Source organism: Anser cygnoides, chromosome 25 (assembly GCF_040182565.1).
Source record: "Anser cygnoides isolate HZ-2024a breed goose chromosome 25, Taihu_goose_T2T_genome, whole genome shotgun sequence".
In the NCBI taxonomy this organism is placed as follows: Eukaryota; Metazoa; Chordata; class Aves; order Anseriformes; family Anatidae; genus Anser; species Anser cygnoides.
The window spans coordinates 3,575,493-3,586,502 of NC_089897.1; the positions used below are offsets into that span (position 1 = coordinate 3,575,493).

Consider the following 11,010-nt stretch of genomic DNA (forward strand, 5'->3'; position numbering starts at 1 on the left):
TAATGAATAGGCAAATAGTATTAAATATAAGTACGGCAGCCCACGGTCGCATTTCGCTGTGCTTTAAGCCCGAAAGGTGCCTTCGATGCGTCTGAAGAGCGGAGGTTAAAACACGACAAAAATAACGAAGGGTTTCGACACCTCTCTCCATCATTTCCTCTCCCTTCACTCGTCAATCAACTCCTATTAAGTCCTGTAAAACCCTCAGCGAGTGAAACGGAACCGCAGCTAGAAAATTTTCTATGGATTTTAAGGAATGCCGTTAACCAGTAAGCGGAATAAATCTTAGTGACCGACTGATCCAAACGCAACGACTTGTGCTCATTTTTCATTTGTCTAAGCAACAAAATCAGGGCGGGATGCTCAATAAGCAGCAGCACCCACTTGCAGGGTGCCCGCAGGCGGACAGGGGAGGTGCTGCTGCCCCTCGCCTCCAGAAGCTGCCGACCTGACCCGGCCTCGCTGACTGCTGGGCTCGACCCAAGGTCTCCTCCGTTTTCGTGTCAACAAAGACTCGGGGAGATTTACACGGCCTCTTGCTCTGCTCGGCCGACGTGCCTGGTCTGCGCCTGGAAAAATCCATACAGGCAGCGCGCCCCTTCCTAGGTGTGCAAAAGGAGACGGGGAGAGGCACCAACAAAACGAAGAAATAAATGGTTTTTCTCTCATTTTTCCATACGTCCAGCCCGCCAGCAGGCGCCCAAGTTTTGAGCCTCTCTTTTCTGGTACAGAAGGAAGCATTTCACTTTTTTCCCCCCCCTCCTTAAGGAATTATTCCCAATTTGCATGTTATGAATCTTGTTCTGGCTGAAATCCTTCTCTGTAAGTCACAGGCAGCGTCTGAGGGGTAACGCCATTGTCCTCCCCACAACACGCCGACCTAGCAGAACAAGGTAGGAAGAGGGAACACGATTTGCGAAATATCAGATTGTTAATCTTCTCTAAGAACTGAAGATCAACCAAGGCCCAATTCTACAGCAGCTGTTATTTTAATAAATTATCTCACTAAAAGGTCAGGGTTCGTCACGTCAATTTGTCTTGAGATGAAACAACAAAAGGACAAGAGGAAAAGGAAAGAGGGAGAGGTGAGTTAGGTTCTGATGTCACAGCACTGCGTCTCAAAAAGCTGTTCCTAAAACCTTCCAATTTTATAACAAGCAAGAAATCGTTTTTCTTATTCAGGGATTCATTCATTTCTAGCATCCAAAATGACAGGCCGGGGAGCCACGCTGCCAAATCACCCTGGAAAGTTCAGAGAAAGCGCAGCACAAAATTCAAACAGAATTTTTCAGCCCATCTTCGAAAACCACTAGTTAATTTCATCCTCTGTCATGAATATTCCATTTTCTCAAAATAAAGTCACGACTGTGAGAAGGATCCTCCTCACCGCTCACATTCAGGTGAATTAACTATTCTTAGTTACATAGATTTGCTTCCAGTCTTAGTCTGATGACAGATTAACTCGTGGCTGGTAGGATTATGGACTTACCTCTGGAACTAAATCACTTTTGAATCTGAGTTATAGCTATTAGTTCTTTAAAGCCTGGCTGAACAGCTTTTAGTACCTCCTTTGTATTTTTGAAAGAATGATTAAACATCATTAAACCCGAGCTAAGGGCTCTTTCTCACAACTCCAGTGAATAAACAGTTAGCTGATTTGACTATTTCTTTTGTGCTTTTTCTTTTAAAAGAACGGCAGAGTTCTACATGTTTTGGTTTTTTTGTTTGTTTTTGTTTTTTTCCAGAATAATTAATACTATTGTAAGTCTAGGATACTTGTCCCGAAAATTAAAACAGATTTTCCATGTTTGTGTGTTTTTTGAGCGCAGAAAAAAAAAAAACTTTGTTCTCCTCGGGGAGAAAGAGCTACCCAGACCAACCTGCTCCTTTGTACTCAGCACGATGCTTTTGTTCCCTTCACGTTTATTCCTCTAGCTGCAGGAGACACGGCCAATTCTACGGAGACTGGAAGCGAGGCACTCGCATACAGCAACAAGCTAATGACTCCTCTCTACCGAAGCCATCCAGCACGTATTTAAGCAGGGCTTATTTTCACGTGAAATACTCCAAATGTGACACCTCAGATTCCCACGCCACCGGCAAACAGTTTCGCTACACACCAACACGGGGCAGGAGAAAGGACTGAGCCGACACCTGAACAGGGTCTCGCTTTCAGCCTCCTCGTCCTCCTGACGTTCCCTCCAGCACCATCTGTAAGGAAGGCGAGGAGCAGTCTCCCCGTACTTTTGTTTCCTGGCAGAGGGTGGAGATGTTTAGCCATCAGTCCCTTCGTTTAATTAGACCAGGAGCCAGCTTGGTTCAACGAGCTGCCTTAACTCATTGCTTTTGCCTCCTATGTTTCCAGGACGGGAGATTTGGATGGGATAGGGAGGAGAGAAAAAGTTTCTCCCCTAAGAACCAACAAGAAATCAACCCTGTAACTACTACAGAAGGTCACTGGGTGAAAAAGCTGGAGGCATCTCTCCTCCAAGAACGTGATGCCGTAATTATACGGTCTCGTTGCACCCCGATGAGCTACAGACAACCGATCACCTTGGGCTCCCTGCCCCAACAGCCAACCACTGATCCACATCCCCGACAGATGACGGGGTTTTCTTTTTGTTTAACTAACAGACAAGCCAAGTTTCGGTTAATTCATCATTAAGCACCCGTCTGGCTCACGCTAAAGCAGCCACGATCTCGGAGTTAGAACGTATCATTTGTCACTGTTCATTACCGAGTGGAGGAAAAAAAAAAAACCCCAAACCACAACCCTAAGCACCCAAAGGCAGACAGTGCCACCCTGTTCTAGCAACATATCTATAGACACAAAAACATAGACCTGCAGTCTGCTTCAAACAATTCCTCGACCTCTCCCTCCACCCACCAACTATTGCCAACTATAAAAAAAGCACAGCGAAGAGAAACGCAAATCCTAATTAGTCAAAAAAGCCATTAGCTCCTCATTTGACTGAGTTATACGGATCTGCACGCAGAGGGGAAAAAGGCGTTCATGACAAATTGCTTTTGCTGAAGTGCAATGTACGAAAAAATTATTTGTTCTGATAGACTCCAGTTCAATATTTATGCAGATAATGCTCGAGCTAGAAGTCAGCCACAAATCTATATAATTTTCTTAATACACAAGGCACTTGTTATTCAGCTGGAACACATTTAGCGTACAACATAACAAGAAATGCTAAACTACCTAAAACGAGTTGGTAAAGTTCGATCCAGCACCAGGCAGGAGACAAGCCTGGTCCCATCACACCAAAAGAATGGAAGGATTTAATACAAAATACGGTTTTGCTGTTTGAATAAAAGGAAAGCACATTTGTCATGAACTTATTGGAACGGAGTCAAGCTTAGAGCCACTGATCCCTTCCAGGAAACTGGGGAACAAAGCAGGAGCAGTACAGAAACACAAGCCAGCATTGACTGCCCTTCTTAAGATACTCTTTTAGTATTTCTAGCTAAAAGCTACTTATCGCTTCATCTGCGTATCCACCTAGACAGGCTGCAAAGATCCCTCTTCCGTACCATTTTTATTTAAAGTTCAAAACCTCGAATTGTCTTCAGAGGCTTTTCATAGCATGAGAGAGAGACCGAATGTAATTATAGGACAGTATTTCTTAATCAAATCTAAGCCGCCCACTGAAAGCGAATGGGAAAATATGGTTGCAAGGCAATGCTTCTCAATCAAGTGGACGGATTTGCCTTTCAGAGTGAATAAGGGAATGTAGCTGTGGTCACCATTTCTTAATCAGCTCAGCTGATGTCCTATAGAAGGTCTCAATGGAAGAACACAGCTGTGGCCCATAACTCTTGACTTGATCTTCCATGGTTTGACTGAAAAGCCTGAAAAGAACATAAATGCACTAAAGCTTTTCTCCATTAAATTGGTTCTTTCACAACCGCCGCTGGGTTCACCCGGAGGGAAAAAAGAAAAAGTTTATTTTTTCAGTACACTTGGTTAGGGGTTGAGTGTAAAAGTTTTTGTGATATATATACTGCACGCTGAGGTACGCCGTAATAGATCAAACTTTCTTTTAAAGGCCGAGATGGAGCATGTTATTTAGTAACTCCAGTCTTCTGCGGGGATTCCTGTGTCTGAAGATGTGCTTTTTTTCCTTTGGCTAAAGCACCCTTCTGCATTTCAGTTAGGAAAGGTACAAAACAGGGCGAAAAATCTCCTTAGTCAGATTTTTTAAGAGTACATTACTCACGAATGACATGTTACAAAAGAAACATTTCAAATGCACTCGTAGTACCTTTGAGCCGTCACATCCACATATTTCAATTTTCTTCTTCATTTGAAAACGTGGCTGAGTTACCCAGCCAAAGTGGCAAGACAAGAAAGAGAGAGCAGGCGTTCGTATGCAGCAGGGGGAGGAAAGCGCTGCTGTCTTTCGAATCGCTGCCTATATTTTCTTCTGCTTTCTCAGGAAAGTTCTTAAAAGACAGAATTCTCAGTGAATTACACTATAACTACCCAATTAGGGGAACCTAGCTGGCGAGCCTCCTTTAAACTCTCTTTTACGCTCAAGCTGTGCCCCAACGAGTTTGCCATTTTCTCAGAGATTTCATCGTGATCTTTGTACCGTGTTGGAGGTGTAATAGTTAATGTAAGCTCATTACCATCGTGTAACAGAAAGCTAATTAACACTTAGCACAAAGCAGCCAAGTTCACTTTGTTTCTACCTATCTGAAGCCCCCTCAAGGTACTAAATCACTTCTCAACACTGGAGCAAGAAGTCGGGGGGATATTCTGCAAGAACAGGGTAACAGAGAGCATTCAGATTTGCATTTTGCTCGATATTCTGCGATATAAATTATTGCAAATATACTAAGTAGCTCTAGACCATCTAGGAATTACCTCCCTATGACGCTGGCAAAGGACAGGGTCACCACACCTGTTTTTATGTGTTCTCTCTCCCCTCACTCCCTCGTTAGGGTGTTTTGTTCCAGCGCTGTGCTAGAGCTGCCCCGCAGCTCTGAAGCCCACCACAGGAGAAATCCTGAGTGCCGGGGCTGTAATTCAACGGCTTGCAAGGTACGTACGACTCAACGGCCTCGCCCGAGCCACCTTTGATCTCAACTCTAATAAAAAGAAAAGCGAAAAGCATTAGCACATAAAAATATGAGCAAGCAACCAGGACGCTCTCATCTATAAATAAGATTTTACAAACGTATTGGCTTCTGGTAAAGAATTTGTTGAATTTGCTCATTGCAGCTCACGCTCTCCAGAGCAGTAATTCGTTAAGGGTTTCACAGCGGCGAGGATGGTCGTCCAGTCCCTGACACTGGCGAGAGCAGCGGGGGCTTCTTTCTGTACAGCATGCCGAAAGCTAGCAGCCTGTTCACTGCGGTTGAGAGTTTAGGGAAGGTGAAGTGTTTACACACAGAGCAATTACCAACAGGCTGCTGAGACGAGAACATCTCAGAAGGTTTCGTTCCCCACGGGGGGAAAAAAAAAATAAAAATAAAACAACCACCAAAAGCCTTGATGAAATATTCAAGACGAAAACCACACAGGTTGTTGCAGTAAAAGTTTTGCACTTTGTGTCTCAACCACTAGAGAGGATTCTTGTACCGAGCTTACTCTCGGCGTTGAAGCATCAGGTGGACAATCTTTCACAGCACGTAAGGCAACACAGCTCAAAGCGAGCCCTTGCTGCAGAGCTAATACATCTTCCTTTTCTCCCACTTGATCCGAATTACTGTATGAAGTTACGGGCAAAGTTTTCAAGTAACTGAGCCTCATATCTCTCTATTCTTTTCTAACAACTTTAAGACAAAAGCCTTACTTTTGTTTTGACTCAGAGCTGAGGTCAGCTTCAGAAACCCTTTTACACTTCTGCAAATCAAAAACGGGTGTGAAAGAATTCACACCGACCTTGTAAGAGAGAAGCTGAATTTTGAAGCATTTCCATTTCCTGGCTAGTCTAAACCTACCAGCTAACAGCTTCTACTGGCCGAGGACAGAGCTAAGTTTCGCTTTGTGAGTCCTAGCAGAAGTCCTAAGAAATTTCAGGGAAGCAATAGCTAACAAGGGGGGAAAAAAAAAAGTTAAAATAAGGTCTTAAAATATGTCTTCCTTAATTTATACTACTGTCATCACTTGGCAAAGTACTTCTTGTAGCTCACTCGTAGGCGCTGAGAACCAAACAACAATTATTTGAAGGAAACTATTAACCAGTAAGCGCATTTAGCACTGAGGAAAACCAACTGGAACGTCTGACGTGGAGCAGAGAGCTGCAAGCAAGCAAACACCAAACGAGAGCTCTGATGAGCTGCAAGGAAACCCCTGCAGCAGCAACCTGCGCTCAGGACTTCACATCCGGACGCGGAAAGGCGACGTACCAAGCTAAACGTGACTTTTTTCCCCCCCGCAGCGTTCCTCCTACGATCAACAACCCAGCACCCAAAAGCCAGATGCTCTGCAAAGGCTGCTCCCTCGGAGCTCACCGAGCCAGATAGCGATCAGCCCAGGCGGCGCTTCATTTTGCAAGCCACAGCACATGAGGCTTATTCACTATTTCTCCACTCTTGCGGGCCTCCAGCACGTCTTGTCAACCGCAGGGTTTTGCGCCACGCGTAATCTGAACCTCCGCAATAGCTGCGGCCACAGATTCTTTAGCAACAATCTCTGGACACACGACAGCTAAATAAATCCCCGATTTTAACTTAGCCGTCGTAATTCCCTATAAACCATTGCATGTGTGACTATTGCTAAGCATTGTTCCTGAATAAAAAAATAAATAAAAATTCTTTGTAACAAATACAACTTGCGCAAGACCAAGGACTATTCCAGACCTGAAAAGCTGCCAATTTCCAAACACCCTTCTCACTTGAACTCGCTCGTATTAATAGGAAAAATGACTGGGGGGAGAATAAACCAGCGTTTACAGCTCGCAGCGTTGTGTTTGAAAGCACGCCTGGCTCAGAAATATCAAACGCTACTCACGTTCGGGGCATAACTTTCAAATTTTTGCATCTACCCTGTTTAATCCAATTAAAAACGCCACCAAATGCTTTTGTCAACCCCCCTTTTTTAAAAAAAAAAAAAAAAAAAAGAATCATACCAACGCATTTGACAACCCTTAAAGAGCAGCACCCCCCAGATTTAGCCAGGCACAGGCACGGCAGCGGGAACCCAGAACACCGGCACCGCGTCGCTGCCTGCACGCGGGGTTGGGGCAATTCCAACTCCCCGGCTACACACGCTCATCTAACCCACGGGTAAATTTACGCCACGCAGGGCCAGTTTCACACCCAGGATTTCCTCCATCCAGTCCCCGGCCCGTCCTCATCACCTCCAGCCCCCACGGCCGCTTTCCGCAGTCTCCTGCCCTCGTCCTCGCATCCCTGGCGCTGCCTCCAGGAGCACCTCGGGGCTCGCAGCCGCCACCAGCCCCCGTCCCCCCCCCCCCCCCCCGCACACCCTATTTCAGCGCCCAGCCTTACCTCCCTGTCACCCCTTTTAATCCCGTCCCTATTTTTTTTTTTGCCACGTCTCGGCACCGAGAGCGACCGGAGCTGCTCGGAGCGCAGAGTTCGGGCTGGGAAGGAGCAGCGCGTATCGAACCTCTGGCCGCGGGCTCCGCGAGCATCTCCTCGGAAGCGGCGCCACATAGACAGGAGCAAATTCCGCACGGTTTTACACCGAAAAAGAGCTCGCGGGAGCTTTCGTTACAAGCACGAGCTCCGAAGGCGTTTTTCGGCTCACCCCAAAACAACGGGGTGCCCTCCTCGTGTCTCTCCCTCCAGCGCAGGTGGAGCCGGGGACGTTTTGACGCCCACCTCCCACCACGTCCATCCTCAGGTGGGCTCGTCCCAGACCCCCCCCCCCAGCAGCCGGGGCTCAGCACCCCACGGCTCCTCCATTTGGGGGGGGGGCTGCGGCTGCCCCCCAGCCCCAAATCGCGTTAAACGGCCCCAAACCGTGTTAAAATGGGGGTTTGGGAGCGGGCTGCGCCCCGTGGGGTCACACCGGGGGGGTCTCGCGGCTGAGACGCCCCCGCTGTGCCGGGGGGGCTGCTCTTACCTCTGCTCTTTCTCCCTGTGGGGGCACGGGCAGTGTCCGAGGAGGGGGGGGCACAGAAAAACGCACAGCTTTTCAGCCAAACGCCGATTCTTGCCCGGTTTCCCTGCGTCTCCCGCAGCTCCTGGCTTCCCCAGGGACTTTTCAAGCCCCCCCCCCCCAGCCCCCTTTTTCTCCCCCCGAACTTCTCTCGACCCTCAGCCATCCGGGGAGGGGGGGGGGGATTGGGGACCCCCCCTGCCCACAAAGGGGAAGTTGTGGCCCCGTTGGGGGGGCTCCCACCCACAGACAAAGACGGCGGCGCTGCCCCCCCTCCCAGACCCCCCCCCAACACACCGGGCTCGGGGCTCCCTCCCCTCAGCCCCCCCCCCCCCAGCAGGGTGGGGGAGCCCCCCCAAAACACTCGGGTGTCCCGGTCAGGAGGGGGGGGGGGCCACAAACCCCCCTCACCCCCTTCTCCACACGTTTGCCCCCCCCCAGCTCCCCTGACAGGACCTCCCCCATAACACCCCCCCAGGACCCCCCCCCACAGCACTCCCCTTTCAGGGCCCCCCCCCATTAGAAGCAGGGGGGCCACGAGCCCCTTCACCCCTTTCCCCTCACAGCTGCCCCCCCCAAAAGAGCCCCCCCAAAAGACCCCTCCCCTTCAATACCCCCCCGTAGCACCCCCCCCCATCGGAGGGGGGACCACGATCCCCCTCCCACCCCCTTCCCCTCACAGCTCCCCCCCAGCTCCCCTCACAGGACCCCCCCACAAGACCCCCCCCCCATAAACTCCCCCCAAAAAGACCCCCCCATAACACCCCCCCCCATAACACCCCCCCCACACATCACCCCCCTTTCAGGACCCCCCCATCAGAAAGGGGGGGGCTCAGCCCCCCCTCACCCCTCACCGTACCAGGACCAAGCCCCCGGGGGGGGCCGTTCCCCCTCCCACCCCCCCCCCCACGGGGGGGCCGTTCCCCCCCCCCCCCCCCCCCTTTATTTACCGCCATCATCAGCACGCGCGAGCTGTCACCCAGCGCGAGACACCCCGACCGCCGCCGGACACGCCCCCTCCCCGCCCATTGGCCGCCCGCCGCGCCCCGCCCCGCGCCGCCATTGGCCGGCGAGCACGCCACACACCGCGCTCTGCCTCTCCGCCCCCCCCCCCCACCCCGCTTCCCTTCCCTATTCACGTCCGCCGCGTACGCCGATTCCGTAAGAGCGCGCCCGTTGCGGAACCCGCCGCCGTGGTTAGCGCTAACGGCGCGGCCGGACGCTGTTTGCGCATCCCGCGCCGCGGCACGGGGAGTTGTGGCGGAGCTTACGCGCTTTGCGTCAGCCGCTAGGGAGAGCCCTTCAATGGCTTACGGCGGCGTAGCGGGAGGGCAGCGCTGGGGGGCGGGGAGCGCCTGGGCCCGGCCCCGGGCGGTGACGTACCGGGCTTTGTGAATCGCGGGCTGAAGTTTGGTTGAGGCGCACGAGGGTAAATAAGGATGTGCCGCAGACAAAGGGACTCTTAAAGGGGCAGCGCGGGTGGCGCGGGGGGGGCGGCAGGGTCCTGAGGTGACTGGGGGGGGACACAAGGGGGTGTCCCCTGACGAGGTCCCGGGGGTGACAGGGCTCCTGAGGTGATGGGGGGGGGGAAACAAGGGGGCGCCCCCCAGTGGGGCCCAGCAGGTGACAGGGGGCTGAGGTGATGGGGGGGTCCCTAGGGGGTGCCCCCCCATGGGGTCTGGGGGATGACAGGGTCCTGAGGTGATGGGAGGGGGTGTCGGGGGGGTGCCCCCCCCACAGGGTGCAGGGGGTGACAGGGCCCCCCCGTCACCTCAGGTGGAGGGGATGATGACAAAGGGGTGCCCCCCCCCACAGCCCAGAGGCTGACAGGGCCCTGTGGTGATGGGGGGGTCTCTGGGAGGTCTCCCCCCACAGGGCCCAGGGGGTGAGGCAGCCCAGAAGGCCTGCAGAAAATACTCTTGTTCCACAGACGCCGTTGTCCCACAGAAAGCACTGTTGTCACACACACCGTTGTCCCACGAGCCACGCTGGCCCTAGCCGGAGGTCACCCAGAGGCCCCCAAATCACACACTCCGTCCCCAAGGGAACGGCGACCTGGTTTATCAGGGACAAAGGGATGCCAGCACTGAAGCCGGGAGCACAGACTGTCCCCAGCAGGGGACAGCCACACTTCGGTGTCACCCACGGGCACAACTCACTTTTTTTTGCAGCCTGCAGGAGGTAACTGCTGAGGATCCGTTGGCAGCACCGAGCTGGGGCAACGCTGCACACGAGCGGTCGTGGAGGTGGCCCTGATGATGGGAACCCGCAGGTCAGTGGTGTCACAGTGCCCACCATTGTCCTAGAGAACGCCTGAGGCATGTCACAAGAAATCCGTGCAGCAGCTGCTGCAACAGCCTTTTGGCTGAAAGAACACCTAACCCCTGCCAAGGCACGGCAACAGGAGGACGCCGCTTCTTCTTGTGTGCTAAGATCAGGATGACAGTCCAGAGAAAATGAAACGCAATTCCTTTGCACAGAGATAAAGCATTCTCCCCAAACCCAGTCCCGTCCCAGTAAGTGTTGAGGCAAAGCGCTGCAATTTACTGCAACAGGTGGGGGCCTGCTGGCTTCTGCCATGGCACAAGGACACTCCACAGACTCCTTGTGAGCTCCTTCACCAGGCAGCCTTCCCACAAGTTCCACTTCCTTAGAGGTTTGTCATCCTTTCTCAACACCTTCCCTTTCTGAGCAGTGCCTGCTCTGCTTTGAACCGTACCTGCAAAGAAATCCGCAGTCACGCACTTCTGAACAACGGCTCTCTGCTGGAATGAGCCCTTATTCCGTAATGCCTGCTAAGAATTAAAACTGAAGACTAATGAGGCCTTTATGTCCTCGCTCCCTTTGTAAAGCCTAGCAGGGTGCAGCTGCTATGTAAGTACTTCCTCGTAAAAAATGCCACAGCATGAAACAAAGCAAAACCCTAC

The 11,010-nt window shown here is 51.7% G+C and overlaps 1 protein-coding gene across 6 annotated transcripts in view; it reads right to left on the bottom strand.

Annotated features, from left to right (window-relative positions):
- The window catches only part of USP49 (ubiquitin specific peptidase 49), a 35,870-nt gene extending 25,495 nt beyond the window's left edge, over window positions 1-10,375 (bottom strand). For 3 of the 6 annotated variants that reach the window (XM_013196628.3, XM_013196625.3, XM_048070811.2), the window contains exon 1: window positions 10,243-10,375. The gene's annotated coding sequence lies outside the window, so the exon portion shown is untranslated. Of the gene's footprint in view, window positions 1-9,033; window positions 9,128-9,354; window positions 9,376-10,242 lie in introns of those variants that run through there. The other 3 variants (XM_048070810.2, XM_066983046.1, XM_066983047.1) reach the window with 3 other exon arrangements.
- Window positions 10,376-11,010: the final 635 nt, after the last annotated feature.